Here is a 9,079-nt window from a genome sequence, read left to right as displayed (position 1 = left end):
CCACAAACAGTGCTAATTATTTACTGTCCAAAGTTTCTGCTATGCAGCGCGCGGGGTTGGAGGGAAGCGGCGGAGTGCTTGCCCTTTGCAAAAAAATACATATGAAAACAAAATGCATATGAAGGCAAAAAGAAATGACCGCGCGCTGACACGCCGATTAACGGGGAGGACTTTGCGTAGACCTTCTTCAGTGCTGCTGTTTTCAAAGCCATAAAGGCGATCTAGTTGAGCCGACCACCCACTGAAAACTCGTCGCAGTGAAATTATTCACTCCATTCTCCCAGTCGCCTGTCCCGGCGGCCGCCGGCGCACTCGCTCAACGCCGAGTTACCATGGAAAAAGGACATTTTCCTTCCTCCATGATGCGCCGCGAGCTGTGGGGGCGAGATCTAGTGCGGAAAACCGCATGGCGCTCGCGAGCTGTGGCCGCCGTGCTTTCCAAAAGTCGGTGCTAGTTGTTCGCAGCCGAAAGGCGTCGTCGCGCGCGCGGAGGCACAGAAAAAATGAGCGTCAGCACACCGAGAGGGCGCTGCGGTCGCCGACGGGAGGGGACGCGCTTCTCATCGGCCCCTGCTATTATGGCAATTAACGCAGTGTTAATTTACAGTTACCGCGATATATTTGGTATCAAAGTGTGCGCGAAAGTGCGGGGCATCGACCGGTACCAGTTTTGACCAAGCGGTACGTGATTCACCCGATTTACGAGGACTTTTCTCTGGTGCGGTGCTAGGCCTAGCGTCGGCCTACCACAAGTACGGCCTCCGGTGGCGACGGGCCCGGCCGCTAGGCCTAACCCGACGACGAGTACGACCAAGATGGCGTCCGACATGGAAGTGGCCACGTCGATGGGAGACAACATAACGTCAGCGCCGAGCATCGGCAGTCTCGGCGGGCGTACGTCCATTGAAGTTCCCGGAGAGGACATTACACCGGAAGAAGCCGAAGGCTGGTCGGCCTCCGGCAAGCGCATCAAGCAGATCATGGCCGGCAAGGAAAACGGTGAGTCCGCCGCCACTACTCGCCAGTCGAGACCCAAGACTAGGGCCAGTTTTGCTAAGAGAGTTGCAGCCTCGGTAACGAAAGCGGCGATGATGCCGATAGACATGCCGAAGGAAGACACCAAGATAGTCATGAGACCACGGGGAGGTCTCAACGTAGCGAGAACTGAGGTTTCAATAATTATGTCGGCCGTCATTACGGCGGTTCGAATAACGAAGGAAGAAGCCAAAGCAGACACCATCTGCACGAACGCGAAGCAAAACATCATTGTGGTCAGCACCCCGGACGAGAGGCGTGCCACGCTGTACTCTAAGGTCAAAACCCTAAACGTAGGGGAGAAGGCATACGAAGTGAGCGCCTACCGAACGGCGCCGGACGGCACGGTCAAGGGAGTCATCCGAGGCATAGCCGTACACGACACCCCGGAAGAGATAACCGAAAACATCGTGAACCCATGCAACCCCCTAGCGGTGGAGGCGCACAGAATCGGCAATACAACCACAGTGATAGTACTCTTCGCTGGACAAAAAGTACCGAACTACGTCAAGTATGGCTGGATATTAGTCAGGTGCGGGCTTTACCGCAAGCACTTTGACGTGTGCAGGCAATGCGGCAGGATCGGCGATAGAAGAGACGTATGCCCGAATCCCAATGCCAAAGTATGCTTCGGCTGCGGAATCGTGAACCCCAGCGAGGATCACAAACGCGAATGCAAGCCCAAGTGCAAGCTCTGCGGGGGACAGCATCCAACGGGCGAGAGGAAATGCAAAAACAAGTACAAGATGCCATATGTGGTCAAAAAACGGCAATGGGAACGCAAGATGGAAGCCATGCAGCAACAACTGGATCCGAAAAGCTTTCCGCCGCTGCGAGCGCCGTCTGCTGAGAGACCCCGCGGGGATTCGAGGCAGCGCGACAGCAGCCGCAAGAGGGACAACAGCAAGGGAGGCAGGAGCGCCAGCCGCCACAGACCGTCGCAGTCGGGGGAAAGAGTCACCTGGGCCGAAGCAGTCAAGGCTAACATGGCAGAGAAAAGACAACCACCGGCGCAAAACGCCACGAAGAAGTTCCAAGAAGAGAATGGAATGGCAATAAAAGCCCTAAGAGACGAGAACGAGAAGCTAAAGCAGCGAATCGCCGACCAGGACGCAACCATCAAGGAAATCAACGCGAAGCTAACGACATTAATTGCGATGCAGCAACAGCAGCAGCTGCTGCCGAAGCCCGCACAAGAGAGGGAACAAGAAGAGATAACCGAGGAAGAACTAGAGGTCGAGGTGGACCCGAGAGCCACGAAAACGGCGGGACCGGCTCCCAAGAGGAGAGCTATAGAGGTCGCCAAGGAACGAAAGACAATGGAGAGAATCGAAAAACAGGACGTCAGACTCGACCGTCTGGAGGCGACCAGCAAGGAAACCAACGAACGACTTACTGCGCTCGCGCAAACGGTTCAGCAGATGACAACGAATATACAGAGCACGATCCAGAACATGATGGCGCAAATGCAAGCACAGCTGCAGACGCAGATACAGGCGCAAATACAATGTATGGAAGCATAGATCACCGCCAAACTGCAGCAATCATGGACCGGACAGCAAGTGCAGCAGCATCCACACCCCCAGTGAGCGACCTCTTGGTCTGGCACTGGAACTGCAAAGGCTTTACCGGCAAGAGAGCAGTGCTGCAGCAACACTTGCAGCAACTAACGAGGAAACCAGACGTCATAATGATTCAAGAAACACACAGCGAAGAGACGCCGAAACTACCGGGCTACCGGTCGCACGACAGCCCGCCGAGCAAAAGGGACGCGTCCAAGGGCAAGGGCAGAGGGGTCTGCACCTTCGTTAGGAGAGGGATCACCTTCGTGGAACACGAAATGATCGGCAGAAGCGCCATCGAACACTGCACGGTGGAAGTAATCACGGGAAAGAAGAGGAGGGAGAGCACTTTCCTGGTGAACGTCTACAGCAACCCGTCCCACAGACAACAGAAATTCAAGGCACTGTTCCACAAGGCAGCTTCAGTCGCGGGAAGCAATACGCTCGTAGTGTGCGGAGACTTTAACGCACCGAGCCAAGACTGGGGCTACCACAGAACGACGGTCAAGGGGAGAGAGCTGATGCAAGACGCCACCGACGTCGGACTGAACCTAATCACGGATCCGGCCTTTCCCACCAGGATCGGCACATCTGTTCTGAGAGACACAACTCCGGACCTTACCTTCATCAAAACTGAAGGAGCATCAAGAGAAGCGAAATGGAGAAACACGGGCCAAGAGCTGGGCAGCGATCACTACATCGTAGAGGTCGTCATACTGCTCGAAGGCCAAGGCAACACCGGCATAAGAAAGCATCGCATTACGGACTGGGACGCCTTTCGTAAGGCGCTACCCGCGGTGCAAGAGGACATTACGGACCTCGAGCAATGGGTGGCCAACGTCGTTGAGACGACGGAAGGAGCCACCAAAGAGCTAGAGACGGACGAACGGATAGACAAGATGGACAGTCGGCTGGCCCACCTGATAGAAGCCAAGCAGTCCATAAAGGCGAGGTGGCAGAAGCGACGAACCAACCGAAGTCTAAGGAAGAAGATCACCGAGCTCAACAGGCAGATCGAGGTCCACTGCAGGGTGCTACGCACCCAACAGTGGAACGAGGCCTGCAATGAAGCCGACGGACAGATGCACAAGGGCAAGACGTGGAACATGCTGCGGCACCTCCTCGACGAAACCAAGACCAAGGGCCACCAACACAACAACCTGGCCAGGATCCTACACAAGGCAATCTGCGAACACGGGGAGGACGAGGTCAAGCGGCGCTTGGACGCCAAGTACCTGCCGACCACCCCCACGGAAAGACACCCGGATTACCAAGGCAAGGAGAACGAGACGCTAGATAGCGACATCCAGACCTGGGAAGTAAGAGTTGCCCTGCAGGAACTCAATGGAAGGTCTACCGCGGGTCCCGATCGAGTGACCAACAGAGCGCTCAAGAACCTCAACGAAGCGGCCATCGAAACGCTCACGAACTTCTACAACAAGTGCTGGCAAGAAGGAAGGCTACCCAAGCAATGGAAAGTAGCCAAGACGATCTTCATCCCCAAGCCTGGCAGGCCGCCCAACATAGAGAACCTCAAGCCGATCTCACTCACTTCGTGCGTGGGAAAGGTCCTCGAGCACGTTCTCATGAACAGGTGGCAGCGTTACCTGGAAGAATCGGAGCTTTACCCAAACTCCATCATCCGGTTTCGGAACAAACTCGGGACGCAAGACGCCATGATCTTACTGAAGAACGAGACCATCGACGATACGACGGGCACCAAGGACAACAGAGCCGTACTCGGGCAGGACTTGCAGAGCGCCTTTGATAAAGTGAGGCACTCGGCTATCCTGGCCCAAGTATCCAGGCTAAACATGGGCAGGAGGACATACCAGTACATCAAAGACTTCCTGACGGAACGAACCACCGAAATCTGTGCGGGAGACCTACAGCTCGAAGAGAAGAAGCTGGGCAGCGTCGGAACTCCGCAGGCGTCGGTGATCTCCCCGCTACTCTTCAACCTCGTGATGATCGGGGTGGCCACCCGGCTAGAAAGAGTAGCGGGAGTCCGGCACACCATCTACGCCGACGACGTGACGCTATGGGTACCGGGAGGAAGCGACGGACACATCGAGACAACGCTGCAAGAAGCGGTCAACGCCATCGAGGAGCAGCTGGACGGGTCTGGACTCGTTTGCTCCCCGGCCAAGACAGAACTGCTGGTGATTCCCCCGAAAGGATCGTGCAGGAAAAGAAAGAATATGGAAGTCAAGTACGAGCGTCCGAAGATCACGGTCAAGACGGCGGGAGGACAGGTAATACCGGAGGTCGAGAAGATTCGGGTACTCGGGCTGCTCGTCCAGCGAAACCGAGTCAACGGTGACACGGTCAACAAGCTCGCGGGCAAGGCGGCTGCGGCAATGAGACTCATCAAGAGGGTGTCGAACAGAAAAGCGGGGATGAAGGAGGAGAGCCTGACTAGGCTCGTTCAATCCTTCGCAGTTAGCCACATAACGTACGTGGCCGCCTTCCACAACTGGAGGCCGAGTGAACGTAACAAGATAGACGCCACCATACACAAGGCGTATAAGGCGGCACTCGGTCTCCTCGGGGCCACGAGCACCGAAAAATTCATGGCGCTGGGAGTCCACAACACTCTGGACGAAATACCCGAAGCACAGAGAACGGCGCAACTCGAGCGTCTCTCCGAAACGAGAACCGGAAGACAGATACTGCGGGACCTTGGCCTCGAACCGAGGGAAGGCAAGCAGCAGAAAGACGTACCTATACCAGATAGCATCAACAGAAAGCTCAGGGTCTTCCCGATCCCGAAGAACGTGAACCCCGAGCACAACAGGGAGCGGAGGTTGGCGAGGGCCAGGGCTCTCGTGGACCTCCACGCCAGAGAAGAAGGCGCCGCCTACGTGGACGCGGCAGAGTATCAAGGGAGCACCGACGCATACGCGGCGGTGGTTGTCGGGGATCGACGGGTGCAACGAAGACCGCGGTGAGCGTCCGGACTCGAGAAGCGCACCGGGCGGAGGAGGTGGCCATCGCCTTGGCCGTTTCCGACCCCGGATGTACTACAGTGTCGTGTGACTCTAGAACGGCAGTGAAGAACTACGCCAAGGGTAGGGTATGTAGTGAGGCCGCGAGCATACTGCGCAAGGCCGAAGACATCGGACGCAACAGTCCTGCTGTGATCAAGTGGTTTCCGGCCCACATGGGCAGTGACGTGTCGGAACGCGGAAACGTGAACGACAACGAGACGGCCAACTCGGCCGGGCGAGGACTAACCAACCGCGCGGCTGAAAGCACGGCCGACTCGGAGTCCTGGTCGCGGCGCAGTGCCAAGGACAAGATGACCACCTTCAACGAAATAGTGAAATGGTACAGACTGAACAGACAGACTATGCCGCCACCTCACCCGGGGCTTACCCGGAAGGAGGCAGTGTTATATAGACAGTTACAGACGGGGTCCCTGCTCACCCCGGTGCTAGCTAAGCACGTGTGTCCGAGTGTGCACGCGAGCGACATATGCAGACTGTGCGCGAAGGAGAGAGCCACCGCGGCTCACATCCTTTGGGACTGTAGCGTAAATCCGCGCGAAGCCAGCGAGAAGACGACGATCCCGCCGCAGCTAGAGGCTGCAACGAGGAGCTGTGATCAAAAGACACAACTCAAGGCCGTCCAGCAGGCCTCGGCAGCTCTCGAGAGGCAGCGACCGAGCGAAACCGAGGAGAGGGGGGCGGCACCCCCAGGAAGGGGGCGGCGGTCCTCTCGAACCCGCGGAAGTAGCGAGGGACGTAACAAGACCTCAAGGAGCACAACGCACGAGATTCACGTAGTGGCCGCGTCGCGGTAAAAGCTTGTCCTCCATGCTTGGAGGGAGCCTAACCGACTCTGCAGGCTTTCTAAATAAAAGTTGTTCTCTCTCTCTCTCGCAGCACACCCGGACTGGATGTCGCCAAGAAGTCCTTTGTGCAACTTGGGCACTGAGCAATGCCAAGTTCTCCTACAGCAGGTCTGGTTTGCGAAGACGGGGCTCTTCCGCAGTATTGGTGTAGGGCAGTCGTTTCTCACTTTGTTCCGTACCAAGGCAGGACGCCCACCCACGGAGCTGACCAATACCGACCAGTGGCACGTCAACATCCTACTGCTTGCGGCCCAGCAAGCAGTAGGATGGCATTTTTCTAGTGAACCGATCTCACACGTTGAACTCAGAGCCGAACTGGTCGCCTTTCAGCAGAAGGGAAAAGCTAATAGGCTTGAGTATTTCACGGTGTGTGTTTTGAATATTATAAGCGTCCTAAACTACTATGTCCTTCCCGAATGTATTTCTAATAGTGTATAGGTACGTTTTGGGATAATCAACGATCAATAGCCAATTACGACCGGTTAAATTTTTCTCTTGCTGGTGGAGCAGAAGATAAAGCTCAAACCACGTGATAACTTATCATATCATGTCTACTGTCATGTGGGGAGGGCCAGCGCATGAGCAGTAGCCAGTGGACTACCGCCTAGGCGGCCCACCCACATGTTCTGAGAACACTGAAGAAATAAAGATGTTTGTAATCAATCAATCAATCGCGCGATCACCGAACCCCTGACACCGAGAGTCACTGAACCAACTGCCGACAACCCTGCAGAGTTGTGCACAAGTGTAGTAGAAGTTATGGGCTTCAAATGCCTTAAAATTACACCAAACGATTATGTGCAACGATGGAAACTAAACAAATTTTATTAATTCCAAATTTGCAGCTGCATAAATATTTTATAACAAAATTTAACATTTGTTTCAAAATTTAGACTGTTGCCAGACTTACGTGAATAACCTTGGTGGCCAGATTTCTGAACGAAAACTATCACTTCCCACTTTTACTAAATATGCTCAGTGGCAACATATTATTTGCTGACACAAAAACAGCCTCATTTCCGCAGCAATCAAAACAGCGTAAGTTCCAATCTTGCAACAAAGACATTGTTGTTGAGCTTTCAGATTTTTTATGCAGTGTGGCCAGACGTTTGTGCTCATAATGGCAACTATTTCTATTCGCGGATATGTTCTGTGTTTTATAAATTGAAAATTTGTCGCTGCCTAAGTATTTTATAACAATATTTAACATTTGTTTCAAATTTTTTACTTTGTTGCCAGACTAACGTGAATAACCTTGGTGGCCAGGTTTCTGAACCAAACTATCACTTCCCGCTTGTACTAAAAATGCTTAGTGGGAACTTATTATTTGCTGAGACAAAAGGAACCTCATTTCTGCAGCAAGGAAAACAGTTTGAGTTCCAAGCTTACAACAAAGACATTGTTGTTGAGCTTTCAAATTTTTGATGCATTGTGGCCAGACGTTTGTGCTCATCATGGCAACTATGCATTTCTTATCGCAGATATGTTTCGCGTTAGAGTAAAAAGTATTATTTTATTTTTTTCTGTAGTGAGGTAGCAATAATTTATGCAACATCTAGTCTAAATCTTAGTGAGTCGTCTGCATCAACGATGTTACAGCGGCGCCTCGCATCGAGCGCCCGTACCCGCGGTCCGACGCGGCATTTCGCCCTGCAGAGGAGTTGCCCAGCCCATATGACGTTTGCATGCGCCCAATCCACCGCTGCAGCTGTCAGTAAGGAGTCTTGGGTGGTATCGCCACGCAGCCATAGGACCTGGAAGAGCATAAGACCGTCGTAAGACAAGCCTTCGAAGCCGCCAGGTCCCGAGGGAGCTCGGCCGGTTGACAAGAACGCGGTGGGGAGGGTGGGGGGCAAGTCCGCCCTCATGCCACTTATCTGAACTAAATAAAGTTTGTCTGTGCAAGCTCTGCGCGTAGCCCGTTCCAAGTGTTGTTAGTCCTTTATTACCAACTAGCAGAGTGTTCATTTTTCTTTAATTTTGCTGCGCTGCCTTACGGCCACAGCAAATTGAATATTTTCTCTGGCCAAGTCGGTCCGCGTTTTGAGGCCAAGACAGAGGCGGGCGGGGAGCACATAGACCAGAACCCCACAAGCGTGCACGGCGGAGTGCAATTTGCCAGTCGCGGGTGTACTTCCGGGCGACGCGTATAATTTTCTATGTATGCAGGACCAAGCAAGCGACAAGGGCGAAACACTTCACGCGACGGTGCTGCTCTAACAGCGCCCTACGAGGTCCACAAGCAGTGCTAATTATTTACTGTCCAAAGTTCCTGCTATGCAGCGCGCTGGGCTGGAGGGAAGCGGCGCAGTGCTTGCCCTTTGCACAAAAATACATATGAAAACAAAATGCATAAAAAGGGAAAAAGAAATGAGCGCGGGCTGACACGCCGATTAACGGGGAGGACTCTGCGTAGACCTTCGTCAGTGCTGCTGTTTCCAAAGCCATAAAAGCGATCTAGTCGAGCCGATCACTCACTGAAAACTCGTCGCAGTGAAATTATTCACTCCATTCTCCCTGTCGCCTGTCCCGGCGGCCGCCGGCGCACTCGGTCAACGCCGAGTTACCATGGAAAACGGACATTTTCCTTCCTCCATGATGCGCCGCGAGCTGTGGGGGCGAGATC

The 9,079-nt window shown here is 54.0% G+C and overlaps 2 pseudogenes; both read left to right on the top strand.

Moving 5' to 3' along the window:
- Positions 1-815: 815 nt before the first annotated feature.
- LOC149357586 (uncharacterized) lies at positions 816-2,624 on the top strand (annotated as a pseudogene).
- A 494-nt stretch (positions 2,625-3,118) lies between these two features.
- LOC149357585 (uncharacterized) lies at positions 3,119-6,356 on the top strand (annotated as a pseudogene).
- Positions 6,357-9,079: the final 2,723 nt, after the last annotated feature.

The sequence above is a fragment of the Amblyomma mixtum genome, chromosome 3 (genome assembly GCF_055824585.1).
Source record: "Amblyomma mixtum isolate Tamu chromosome 3, ASM5582458v1, whole genome shotgun sequence".
In the NCBI taxonomy this organism is placed as follows: Eukaryota; Metazoa; Arthropoda; class Arachnida; order Ixodida; family Ixodidae; genus Amblyomma; species Amblyomma mixtum.
The sequence above is the reverse complement of the archived record's forward strand: the minus strand, read 5'-3'. Positions and strand labels throughout refer to the sequence as shown.